Below are 12,143 nucleotides of genomic sequence, written 5' to 3' on the forward strand. Positions count from 1 at the left end.
CTGCAGGCGAAAAGTAAAGGGGATAAGGTAATCCAATATACTGAGGAATCAGTATTATACAAAATATCTAAGCCCTTTATTTCAAAGAGAGATATCTGGTCAATTCTAGTGGGAGAGTTAGTAATATATTATCATGTGATAAATTATCATATAATCAATGATTATGATTACAATTGTAATATTTAATTACAGTCATACGTATAAACGCTCATCTCGGATATTTGTCAAACCAAATGTTTTTAACTCGTGAATTACAATTCAATCCATTGCGATTTACAGTAGCGCTTCATTTTTTGCCTTAGGTTATTTTTCAGTGATAAAACACAACTTTTTGCATAACTTTGATAACTTTTTGGTGTTCATTGACGTTATCCTGTATTTCTTTAGTAGCGTTTCTTGATTTCACGTATTTGTAGCGAGGAAATGTGGTCAACTTCAGGTTTGTCACGACCTTTGAAGTCGAATTTCAAAAAAGGCTTCAGAAATGGTTTTAGTCAGTTGCGAATAGAGTATACTAAAAATTTAGTACCACACAAACTGTCAATTTGTTCTTCAAAATGAACTAAAAATAAAAACCAATGAATTAATAGTGTAAATGCATACAAAAAAGAACCACTTTGAACGTGGTTTTCTCAGCAGTTATTAAGAGAGTTTATCCGTAAAATTAAAAAAAATCTACAGAACAAAATTCTGAAAATTTTGCTGAAATGTTTATTCAACATGTGTTAGTAAAATGGACCTCGAATTGTCCAATTTATATTTTTGGAATTTATAAAACTTTTTTTTTCTCAAATTTTGAAAATTCATGACATTCTAACGAATGGTGTATATTTAAGTTCGAGATCCATTTTGATAATACATGTGGAGTATACATTATTGCAAAATGAAGAGGTGCTGTTCTGCACCCTATAAAAACACCATCTACCGCCTTTGCTATTGCAATTCGACAATTCATTCCATAACCAAAAGTACTACTTGTTTAGTAGTCTTACGTCACCTCTTAAATATTGCCCCATGGACTTTGAATCACCTTGCCTATTCAAATACAAATGATATCCATTCGAATTCCTGACGAACTGTTGATGCGAGAAGAAGAGGGGAAATGCGTATAAAAGAATAGGTGAGGCATTAAGTGAAGTGTACGCTTATCTCTTTGGGCTTGGATTTTTCAAGGGAAACGTGGAGGATATCATGGAGATGAAAAAAAAAAAAAAGAAGAAAAAATGGGAACCTCTGCAAATTGGTGATATAGAGGGCGCCACTTGCAGAACATTAACAGGCGCCCGCCGAACAATTTAAGATCAGGATAATGACACATTAGTACGGAGGATATCAAGATCCTGCTCCTGACTTAATTTTACTTTTTCTTTCCTATCTTGCATGCTTTTTTTTCTTCTAGGGAATAGAATATTACATCCTAATGCACCCTCTTAAGTGATACTCAGAGAGCCGTAATAACTGAACTGTTTCTTTTCTTGCGTTCAGTGTGTATTTGCCCTTAGCATTCCATTTCACATATTCCGCACTTTTCTTTTTTTTTCTACAACATACAGGAGCTTACTGAATTTCTGTGAGCTTTATTTTTAGCTATTTAGAAAACTGCATGATCAATTATTATTTTTTTTGGCACGGACATTGTTTCCAGTGTTGACCGTAATTGAAATTCTCTCTTCCTCGATTAGCTTATATTATTTTTTAATTGCATTTACATATTAAGGAAAAAAACATTATTTTGATATTTTTATCTCATTTTTCATCAGTTTTTATTATAGGTTTGAGATTCATTAATCAGGTGTAGACTTGATTGACTTTCAACGTCTATTTTTGCTCTTTTTGTGATCGACGTTATATATAAAAATAATATTTTGAATTAATGTGGATGATGTTTGTTATGTCTTTCATAAATACTACTTACTATATATATATATATATATATATATATATGTATATATGTATATATGTATATATGTATATATATATATATATATATATATATATATATATATATATATATATATATATATATATATATATATATATATATATATATATATATAATATATATAATATATATGGAGAAGGCCATTTTGCCCAACAAGGTGGCTGGGAAAAAAATAAAAATGAAAGAGAGATTGAATAACACGTAAAGATAAATCATAACAACGATCCGAATATGTATAATATATGAAGAGTGCAGAGTTTACATTGCGTATAGTATTTTACTGGTGTACCATTGAGACTCCTGATGCCAACAAAAAGTGCAATATTTAATGAATTCAAGAAACGAAGAATAGTTTGAAAATAAACAGCGTTAAATGCGGGTAAACCATTTTACCCGCACGCATTTTCAATTTAATCACTGTACAAACCCTTGGAACATGAATGGCACATCTAATACTACACGTTATTTGGATACTTTTTCTAGCTCGAAGTATGCATCTAGAATCGACGGTTCGTAAGTAAAAGGCGAAGAAGGGAATTCTAGAATCCCCCTGTATAATGCCAATACAAATAAAAAATTGTTTTCGTACCCTAAATATAGCAACTCGAAGGAATAATTCACAAAAATAAACTAACGGTAAAATTCAACGCTTAAAAATATGTTTGTCATCAGTTCAGGTATAACCTCGTTAAGCTTATCAAATTTCCTTTCAAAGGTCGCTATCGGGGGGGGGGGGGGGCATTCATGACAACCGAATATAAGCTGCTCCTTGCTTTAAAATCTTTTTTTCCTTATTCCGCTAAATAAATTCTGGTTATCGGCGCAGATCGAACAAATATAAGTAAGTCCCTGTTTACCATCGTATGCTGGAATTTTCCCTCATCAACCAATGTTCACTGCAAGTCAAAGAGTATAATTACCCATCACCACCTATAGAGGCTGATGTTGGTTTATCTCGACGTACTTTATTATGCTCTGGAGTTTTGCATGGAAATAAATAAAGAAAAAACAGGTAATACAAGAACAAACAGCACACGAACAATTACGCTATAAAATTCCCATTAGCTAGAGATCGAGTTGTCATTCACCAATACTTTATTAAATGCGTTTCAAGTGAAGGTGATTGAAGGACTAAACTGAATGATAATATATTCTTTTATACATAGTTACATCGTGTAACTTACACGATTCCCAACAACATTACTGGATTCATATATTGCACCACTTTTCGAACGATTTCCCAACTTACAACACAATAACTTAAACCTTTACTTTTCAAAACATGATAAAATTTTTCCGAATAATAATGTCGGAAAAAATTCTAATGCATCAATGATGTTTACGGGTTGGTGTCCGGAGAAGTACTGTGTCGATGGCAATGACAGCCTATCGTCATTGCCAAAGACATCATCTACCAAGCATAACAGTGGCCGAAAGTCGAAGATGGATGATAGACCCAGAAGGGTTTTGATGTGCGTGCGTGCGTGTGTGTGTGTGTCCACAAAGCACAAGAAAGCACAGCATCCCAGATAACATCTGAGATGAGCACACATCTACAGGAAGGTGTATTGACAAAAACTATCCGCCGTGAACTGCATGCAGCAAACATACAAGGCTGAGCGACTATTCCAAAATCATTGGTGACACCATGCAATGCCTTGAAACGACAAAGACGGTGTCACGAACATAAGAATTGGGCACAACAACAATGGTCGGACGAATCGTCGTTCACATTATTCCAGATTAACGGACGTGCTTACGTTTGGAGAACGCAAGCACAAGCCTATGACGTAGACTGTCTCCTACCTACACTTAAGCATGGAGGGGTGTTGCAGTGGGGCGTGATGTCTCACCGTGGTCTCGACACACTTGTTGTCCTGGTTAAAGCATCGGTTTATATCAATATTCTGGCCGGCCATCTTAATTCAATGGTGCAATATTAGTTCCCTGATTCTCGACCTGTGTTCCAAGATGTAATTCGCCCGTTCGCACCGCTGGAATTGTCGGAGACTGGCTTGATGAACACGATGATGAACTGCAACACCTCGTGTTACCCTGGATCTTAATATAATTGAACCTTTGTGGGGTATTTTGGAGGCCAAACTGCGCAGTAGGTTTCCACCTCCAAAGACACGTTCTGAATTAGTGACCTTTTTCCACGAGGAGTGGCTACTTATCCTCGTGACTGTGGTGCATGACTTATGTTTGTTCATCTCACGACGGATACAAGCTGTAATTAATGCAAAATGAGGGCCAACAGCCTATTAATAAAGATTTTGTCTCATTTCACAGCTGTGCATATTAATTTGTCCAACCCCTGTATATATTGTATGTATATTTGATAACTATAAATTGATGATAGTCGCAATATATTGTACGTCAGTGTAAATAGTTGTATAGGGATGAATGCTATTGCATAAACGAATTTACTTTTATGTGAATAACATCCTTAAAATTCTTGCAACTTATATTGAATGAATGTTCGAGGACTGGCATCTTTGGGAAAACACCAGAACCAACCTACTTCGACCTTCCTTATGCAAACACATAAATTTAAATTTACATAACCACACATATACATGCACCTGTATTTCTCCTTCTTCAAAAGCTCTTACGAGCTCTTCTTATATGTCGTCAGATAACTTTTACAGAGAAGGAAACGACGTGAAAGTTAAATTATGCTATGGTGAAATATATACACAAAATTAAAAAAAACAACAACAAAGATTGTGAATGACATTAATATAAACATTAGGAACATTAGTTATCACTCAGTAGGTGCATTACTAGATGATTATATAAAATGTTTATGTGAAATTGTGCTAATTATTTAGTATTTTGTTTGATACAATTTTACTTCTTCAGATGCTTAAATGATTGTTTCACGCAAATTTCCTAGAAATAGATTTTCTCTTATACATATACAATTGCTTTAATTAGCATCTAAATTTCCTACTAATTGCTGCCGTCACATACAGATTGGCAGAAAACAAATATTCGGTGGCTCTTCTTGTGGTTCTCACATGAATAATATATTATTGACCTCACGCATTAAAGGATCATGGAGACCTAATATGATGTATCGAAGTTATAGGCCGCTACATTTGCTACTACTTAAGAATTTCACAAAATGGCATTCGCTGAACATGACAAAAAGAGGAAAAGTGTCTTTCCTTGAACTCTCCCAACTTAATAATGATTGTACCAGAAATTCCGAGATTTATAACCAGCCAAGTATTAAGACGCGTAAAAATGATTGTTTTCGCGGCTACCCTCTTGATTGGTGGGAATTAACTACAACGGAGTGTGATGGTATTTTCACTGGCGAAATTATATTTAATGATAGGGAATGTAATTTTCCTATCAAGAATCACGGGTGTTTCCAAATAAACCTATTCTGCATTAAGAGTTTATTACTAAGAATTAAAATGTTAAGTAGAAAGTTCAAAGGATTAAGCGTTGTAAATTGGTGAAAGGAAGAAAAAAAAGGGCGATGTATGGTTGTTGTTCTTCATTGATGTTCTTTCACCAAAGAATTTCTGAGAAAGATCTGATGGTGTTCTAAATTATTTTCCCTCACCAGCCATTTTCAATCAACATGCTATTTCAAGATGGTGGTTCATTTCGATGTTTAAATTTTTCCCTAGGAAGTATTTATTTTGTTCGATATACTGTGCACTTGATATACTTGAGTGAGAGCACAAACTGTAAGAGAAATCAAATTTGGGAGATATATGAGGATTTGCATCAAACGGCGGAAACTTTCAGTAATAAAATATCGAACAATATAGCTTATAAATCATTGATATAATTTCAATACTCTCTTATAACGATCTCTCATAATTTACACACTTATACTATTCATTTATAGTGCTTGCAATATGTATATGTATTTCTTGGATATAACAAATACATATGTTATATGTTAGTACCAAAGCTTGAATTCGAAGTTAGTCACTTCTCGATGTGGCCAGACCAGTTGGCCTGGCCAATATCCGAAATTCAGGTTTTCGCGAGGCTTTTGCCGACTTCATGCATAAATATCTCTACATCCCTATATGGACTCCCTATGATTCGGAGTCATCGCCACGTTGGCGTATTTTTTGTGATAATTATGATAATTTATAATTAGACATAGCTAACCTTAATAATTATGGTTAGCTAAGGAATACAAAGGAATCTCATCACGGATATCAAAGTGATACATATATAAGGATATACAGGAAATCGACATATATAGGGGTCGGCAAAAACCTGGCTAACGACTGAATTCCGGCATTGGCCGGGCAACTGGGCTGGCTACTTCACGGAGTGTCCGAATTTTGTCTTTGGCAGTAACAGCCATTTAATTGTATTTATATCTTTTATTCTTGTCTGGTATATCTTTTATTCGTGTTCGTTACATCCTTTATTCGTGTTCGTTACATCCTTTATTCGTGTTCGTTACATCCTTTATTCGTGTTCGTTAAATCCTTTATTCGTGTTCGTTACATCCTTTATTCGTGTTCGTTACATCCTTTATTCGTGTTATTTATATTATTTATTCTTATTCTTCATATTATTTATTTATATTATCTATTTTTTTTGTTTATTAAATACTGGATTAACAAGCATGGCTTTCTTTTCTCAAAAGACATGGCAAGCATATATTTTTGAGTGATACTAAAGATTTCATACTGAAAAAAATTTATACTACAACTTTCATTAAAGTTATCTAGATTGTTTACCATAAGTAATATCCAAGTTTAAAAACTGATTTTCAATTTCTTAAATTCAATGATACATGTGTTTAATAGTTTACAATGATTATAATTTTTCTAAGCAGAGACACAGACGCTCATAAATTGTTATAAGTAAATATATATCACTGTCAGTTCCAGAAAAAAAGATTTTCAGGATTTTTTTTTATTTTAGAGTAAAATAAAAACATACAATTTCATTGGTATATTTGATACGTTACTGATTAAACTTCACTTATTATCCTGGTATAAGATATTAGTTTATTTCAACTGTATTGCGAAAGAGATAATTCCATTATATAAAAGATGCATTAAAACTTTGCAAGCCACTAATTTTATTACATTAAATGCCGTATTTATACTGGAATGTGAATAAAACGTGCTTCTGTGATGTTTAAAATAGTTCTAAAAATCTGTCTGCAATGTTGAAAGAGAGCAAATATTAATTAACATTTATTTACGTATACTTTGGCCACATTTTAACTTATTATTAAATCATCCAATTTGTAAATTTGTTCTTGACAAAGGATTCCAAATTTTACTAAGGAACAAAAAATTATTTATTCAAAAATTTTAGTCGAAAAATTGCAACTAATCAATTATATGTATATCCACTGTATAAATAATTAAAATACAAAACTATACTCAATTATGACTGGTGGAAATTTAGTTCAATTTAAATAATTTAATTACTCTTCTTTATAGAAAAGCGTTCAAAAGTTATTCCTTTGAGAGAAGGATAAAGTCACATAAAGTTGCGTGTGTATGGAAAATCTTATTATTCGAGCCGATTTTTTTTTTCGGTCGATACTACGTTAGAAATAACGAGGAGGATAATAATTCAATGTTGTGCTTAAAATACAAATTCAAACGTTCTGTTATACTTAGAAACAGTAACTAGAAATTAAGAAAAAAAGAAAATCCATCAGGTAATTGATGGTTTAATTGGATCCGTTTTAGCTAAAAAGGTAACAGCAAAAGAAGAAATACGACTTTGTTTGAAAACACCGCAATGCGACTTCTCCGGTAATTAGGTTCTTCGAATCCTGGGTCGAAGCAGAATGTGGATTCCCTTTATGCCCCAGTGGGGAAAAAAATATAAAAAAAAAAAAACCGGGGAAAAAAACATGCTTTAAGTTAGTCTTTTTCCCCCTTCCCTGTATAAAAATAAAGATAATCAAAGAAAAAGCAGTCCCCCAAGAACGAAGTTAAATGGAAAATTTTGAAAGAATATAGTAAATTTTTGACTTTTTACTTTGCACAAATCATCAAATGTCACTATGCAAATGAAGAAACTATTCCGATAGAAAATATCATTTTAATTACTGTTTTGGGCCTTTAAGGACTCTTTTTAACATGAAGATTAATTAGAATCTACATTTTCTTACTTCTTTTAATCTTCTGCTAATAGAAAATCTGTGTTTTAAGAACTTAAAATAAAGACAATTTATTCAATTCTTGTTGATATTCAAATGAATGCAATTACAAAAATGTTGATTAAAGGAGAAAAAATAAACAATGGACAGTATTGTCTTAAAAGAGATAAAACCGTTGCTTTTAGGATCTTTGAAATTTATTCATTAACAGAGTTCTTATGTCACCATAATACCATCATATAATGTTTCGTGAAACCTATATGTTACGTGATGCACAGCATTAGTTTGAACATCTTTCGTTAGTTCTCATTCACAAACCATCATACTCAAAATTCGCGTGGATTTAATATATAAGATAGTATTACTATTATCATCAGAAATATATTATATAGCACCACAGAAAAGCAAATGGATGTATATCAGAAACATCTGTGGCAAAATGTCTTGGAATAATCTATCTGTTTGCGAGTATCTGAAGATCACCAAAAGAATTTATTTCTTCATAATTTCTCTTATATCGCGATGACTCCACTGTACTAAATGACCGACCATTAGATAGATTTTGATCACTATAAACGTTGAGGTTATGTGCATCACAGCAGGATACATGAACTGTATATATTGAGATAATTTGAGCAAGTATGGTGCGCTATATAATTCGACGTACCGTAGTTTCAAAATGTTGTTTTGTAGTTTCTTGTAATTTCATATTCACCATTTTTTCGCCATGGACGAGACTCCTAGAAAGCCTCTTATTTTATCAATTACAAGGAGATATTTTGTTGAGCTAATTTCTCAATGGAGAACACATTGAAAACATTTTAATGTCCTCTTTGAAACTGCTGAGAATTTAAAGAAAGCCTGTTTCTCTCTCAAAAAAAAAGAAATGGCAATATTTTGCAATGGGTGATTTCTGCTGTGCCGGCCAAAGGGTAGAGCAACATTAATGTAAAAGGTTGATAGAAGAGATCTTCAAAGATATGGACTAAAGGTAGCTTAGATCAGTGTTGCTCAACCGCTGGTCTAAGAAAAATTTCGTCAAATTCTGAAAGCCACTTGGACTTGAAATTTATAATTATTGAAAAAAATATTCAGCCTTGTCAGTAATATAAACCAAATAAAGAAATATAGTAGAAGTTAATGCAGCGATTTACGCTACAAAAACAGCACTAAGCCACGCAAACAGTAGATGTCCAACTACGGAAAAGAATGAAAGCTTGAACCTCATTTCGTTTATCGGGTTGCAGTAGATGTGATCATAATGGCTCATACCCATAATGGTCTCCTCCATCGCCCTTAACTAGTTGTCAATATTAGAATTTCGCATATTTTGTAAAGAGCCCCTTTCGCTTTCTTGGCTTTCTTAATAACTTTAGAGTAGTGATGTGCGTTAGACGTTTGTCAGATATTTCTTCAAAAATTTTGAGTGTGTCAGAAGGATGAATTATGCTGTCTTGAAAAGGAATGAGAGTTACAAATGTTGTTGAAAATATGGAAACGTCGTGCTCCCTATGAAATAGCATCAACATTTTTATTACTTTTCTCAATTAAAATCGATTGTTGTTCTAAATCACGTGCAGATGAAAATGAAAAATATATGTTATGATACCATATACTCTCCATTTTTATACTGCATATTGGCATGAATCTCATATTCCACAATACCTTTTTGTGTCTTGATGTGTCTCGATGCTTACTTTGCACCTTCGTTAGTGCATTAGAGAGATGAGAGGCTTTTTGCAGCAGTGCTCAGAAAAAGTGATTTTGCAGCAAACATCGAAACCGATACGTTGGTGAAGAAAATTTGCATTGTTGTGTGATATAAAAATAAACATTTTCTAATATTACACTACGTGTTATTCATTTCTATGCTGCAACTGGTCTAAAACCAGCAGTCAATATTCCATTCGGAGAACTATAACAGACAGTTCTGCTTTTATTCGATAGGTGGCAGTAGAAATCGCAGCTCAATGAAATTTCTCTCGTGAATAACAGCAGATTCTGGAGACATTACGAAATTTTTCGCCTAATATTTTTTATCGGGATTCCGAAAATTACTTCTCTCATTTGGGCCGGTTTGTACAATTGTTCCTTAAATTTCACTGATCCGAAGTAAAAAAAAGGTTGAAGAGAGCACTGGCCTAGATCATGTATTAGAAATACTGAATGCATGCATGCATATAGGCATCTAAATTTGTAAAGTGATTGTCATTATTAGATGAAACTAGTAACAATTCATTGATGTAAATTTCACATTACGCGATATAAATGTTACTCGCATTTGATGACTAGGAGAAAAGTAATAAATTATATCATATATATTTAGAGTATGAATTTTTTATTTAAAAAAAAACATATAAAGTATATGTCGATAACCATTAAAATGGCTTTCCAACCGATAGGTCAATCACACGAGATCATATCTACAGTAGTAACAGAATAATAACTAATTTATATTGGTATTATCCGTGAATGTACTAAATATAAAACTACATTTTTCCCGTAGCATACTTTATGAATAACAAGTGGACTTATATACCAAATGAAAAAAAATTGTTAGGATTCATTACAAAATGGATGCAGAGAGAGAGAGAGAAATCGACTTCAATAAGTTATTTAGAAACTTTTCCGACTTGACAATCATGATATCCAGCGGTAACGAATAATCTCAATAATTGAAGTAACCTATTTGAATAACGTTATCGACATTATTTATATCGAAACATCTTATTTGACATCTAATGCATGGCTTTAGATCACAATGAGGCACCGTTTTTTACTTTCCGGGATAAAAAGAAATGGAATAAAATATTTGGTAATGTTAATAGCAATATCAAATGGACACTGGAAAAGGAATGAATAGGTAGGGAATTGAAAAGAATATACACACAAGAATTTATTTTTACTTCTTCAATATTGTGCACATGGGACACTTTTCTGCGGCTACCAATACTTTCTTTTCTAACATTTCTATTCAATATGTGCCTTATTTACCTTCTCCTTTTTGGTGCAGCTATTTTGTTGTCAATGGTTTTAGGAACTGGTTCATGCTCGAATAGACTTTTCATTCCTAATATTCAGTCATCAATACAGTTCTTCCTCCCCTCAGTATAATGGAAAAAAAAAATCAAGAATTTTTTTATCTTTTATATCACCATTTAGAAGATTCGGATATATATATTTTTAATCTTATTCCTTCTCTACATATCTTTTTAGGTTATTTATTTATAATTTTTATTTTTATTATTTTGTTTTATGCTTCCATCTTTCTTCATTTTTCCAGTCGGTTAGTCTTGTTCAATATACACCCACCATCTGTTGCAAAAAAGGAACAACAAGAAAAAAAATTGAAAAAAAAGAATTGCCAAACGCAATATCAAGTTTTTGTTTTGTTTTTTACTTTTGCAAATCGACACAAACTTGGCGAATGGAGAACTCGGTAAACGTGTTCACAAGCGTGGAAAAAGAGAAGACAGAGAAGAATTGAACAGAAATGGAAGGATTCGTATTTAATATATCCTGAAATAAATAAAGAACAAAACATTAGAACAAAATAAAGAGGCTCGTGCGAGTTTTGGTATGCAAGTATCTCCGATAGATTTGCGTAAATGTTCTAGCAAAATGGAGCTTCGGATAGAAGAATTTTTATTCTCTTCCTTTTTTTGTGATATTGTGAATGTCAGGAAGCTTTTGAAACACACACCGATACTAATTTCTAATATCGTTTGTTTCGTATTCGAAATACGTGATTTTCAGCGGAACATAATTAATTGGCTTGAGTTCGTGAATTTATTCGAGGTCGTACTTGATTCAGCTACATGTGTTTAGCTGAAGCAATAAGACAGTGTTTTTAATTCTGTCGAAGATCTGATACGTACGTTGGATGTAGAGAAAGAGATATCGTGCAAATAACTAAGCTGAATCAAGATAATTAATTAGAAAAGATGGAGAAATGCATCTAATGAAATTTATATCGGTTTTGTTTACGTGTTCACGCGCTTCTCTATAGGGAACTCCGTTATGGAATGCCACGGTGGGAATTATTTCCCTGATTGCATTCCTGCACCAACTCGCGGATGATTTTTG

The 12,143-nt window shown here is 32.8% G+C and overlaps 1 protein-coding gene across 5 annotated transcripts in view; it reads right to left on the minus strand.

Moving 5' to 3' along the window:
• Window positions 1-12,143, minus strand: part of LOC149078975 (cell adhesion molecule Dscam1-like) — a 348,553-nt gene that overhangs the window by 127,514 nt on the left and 208,896 nt on the right. The window lies entirely within an intron of this gene.

Source organism: Pholcus phalangioides, unplaced genomic scaffold (genome assembly GCF_987345545.1).
Source record: "Pholcus phalangioides strain wild (caught in Gottingen) unplaced genomic scaffold, Ppha-v1.0 ptg000013l_1, whole genome shotgun sequence".
In the NCBI taxonomy this organism is placed as follows: Eukaryota; Metazoa; Arthropoda; class Arachnida; order Araneae; family Pholcidae; genus Pholcus; species Pholcus phalangioides.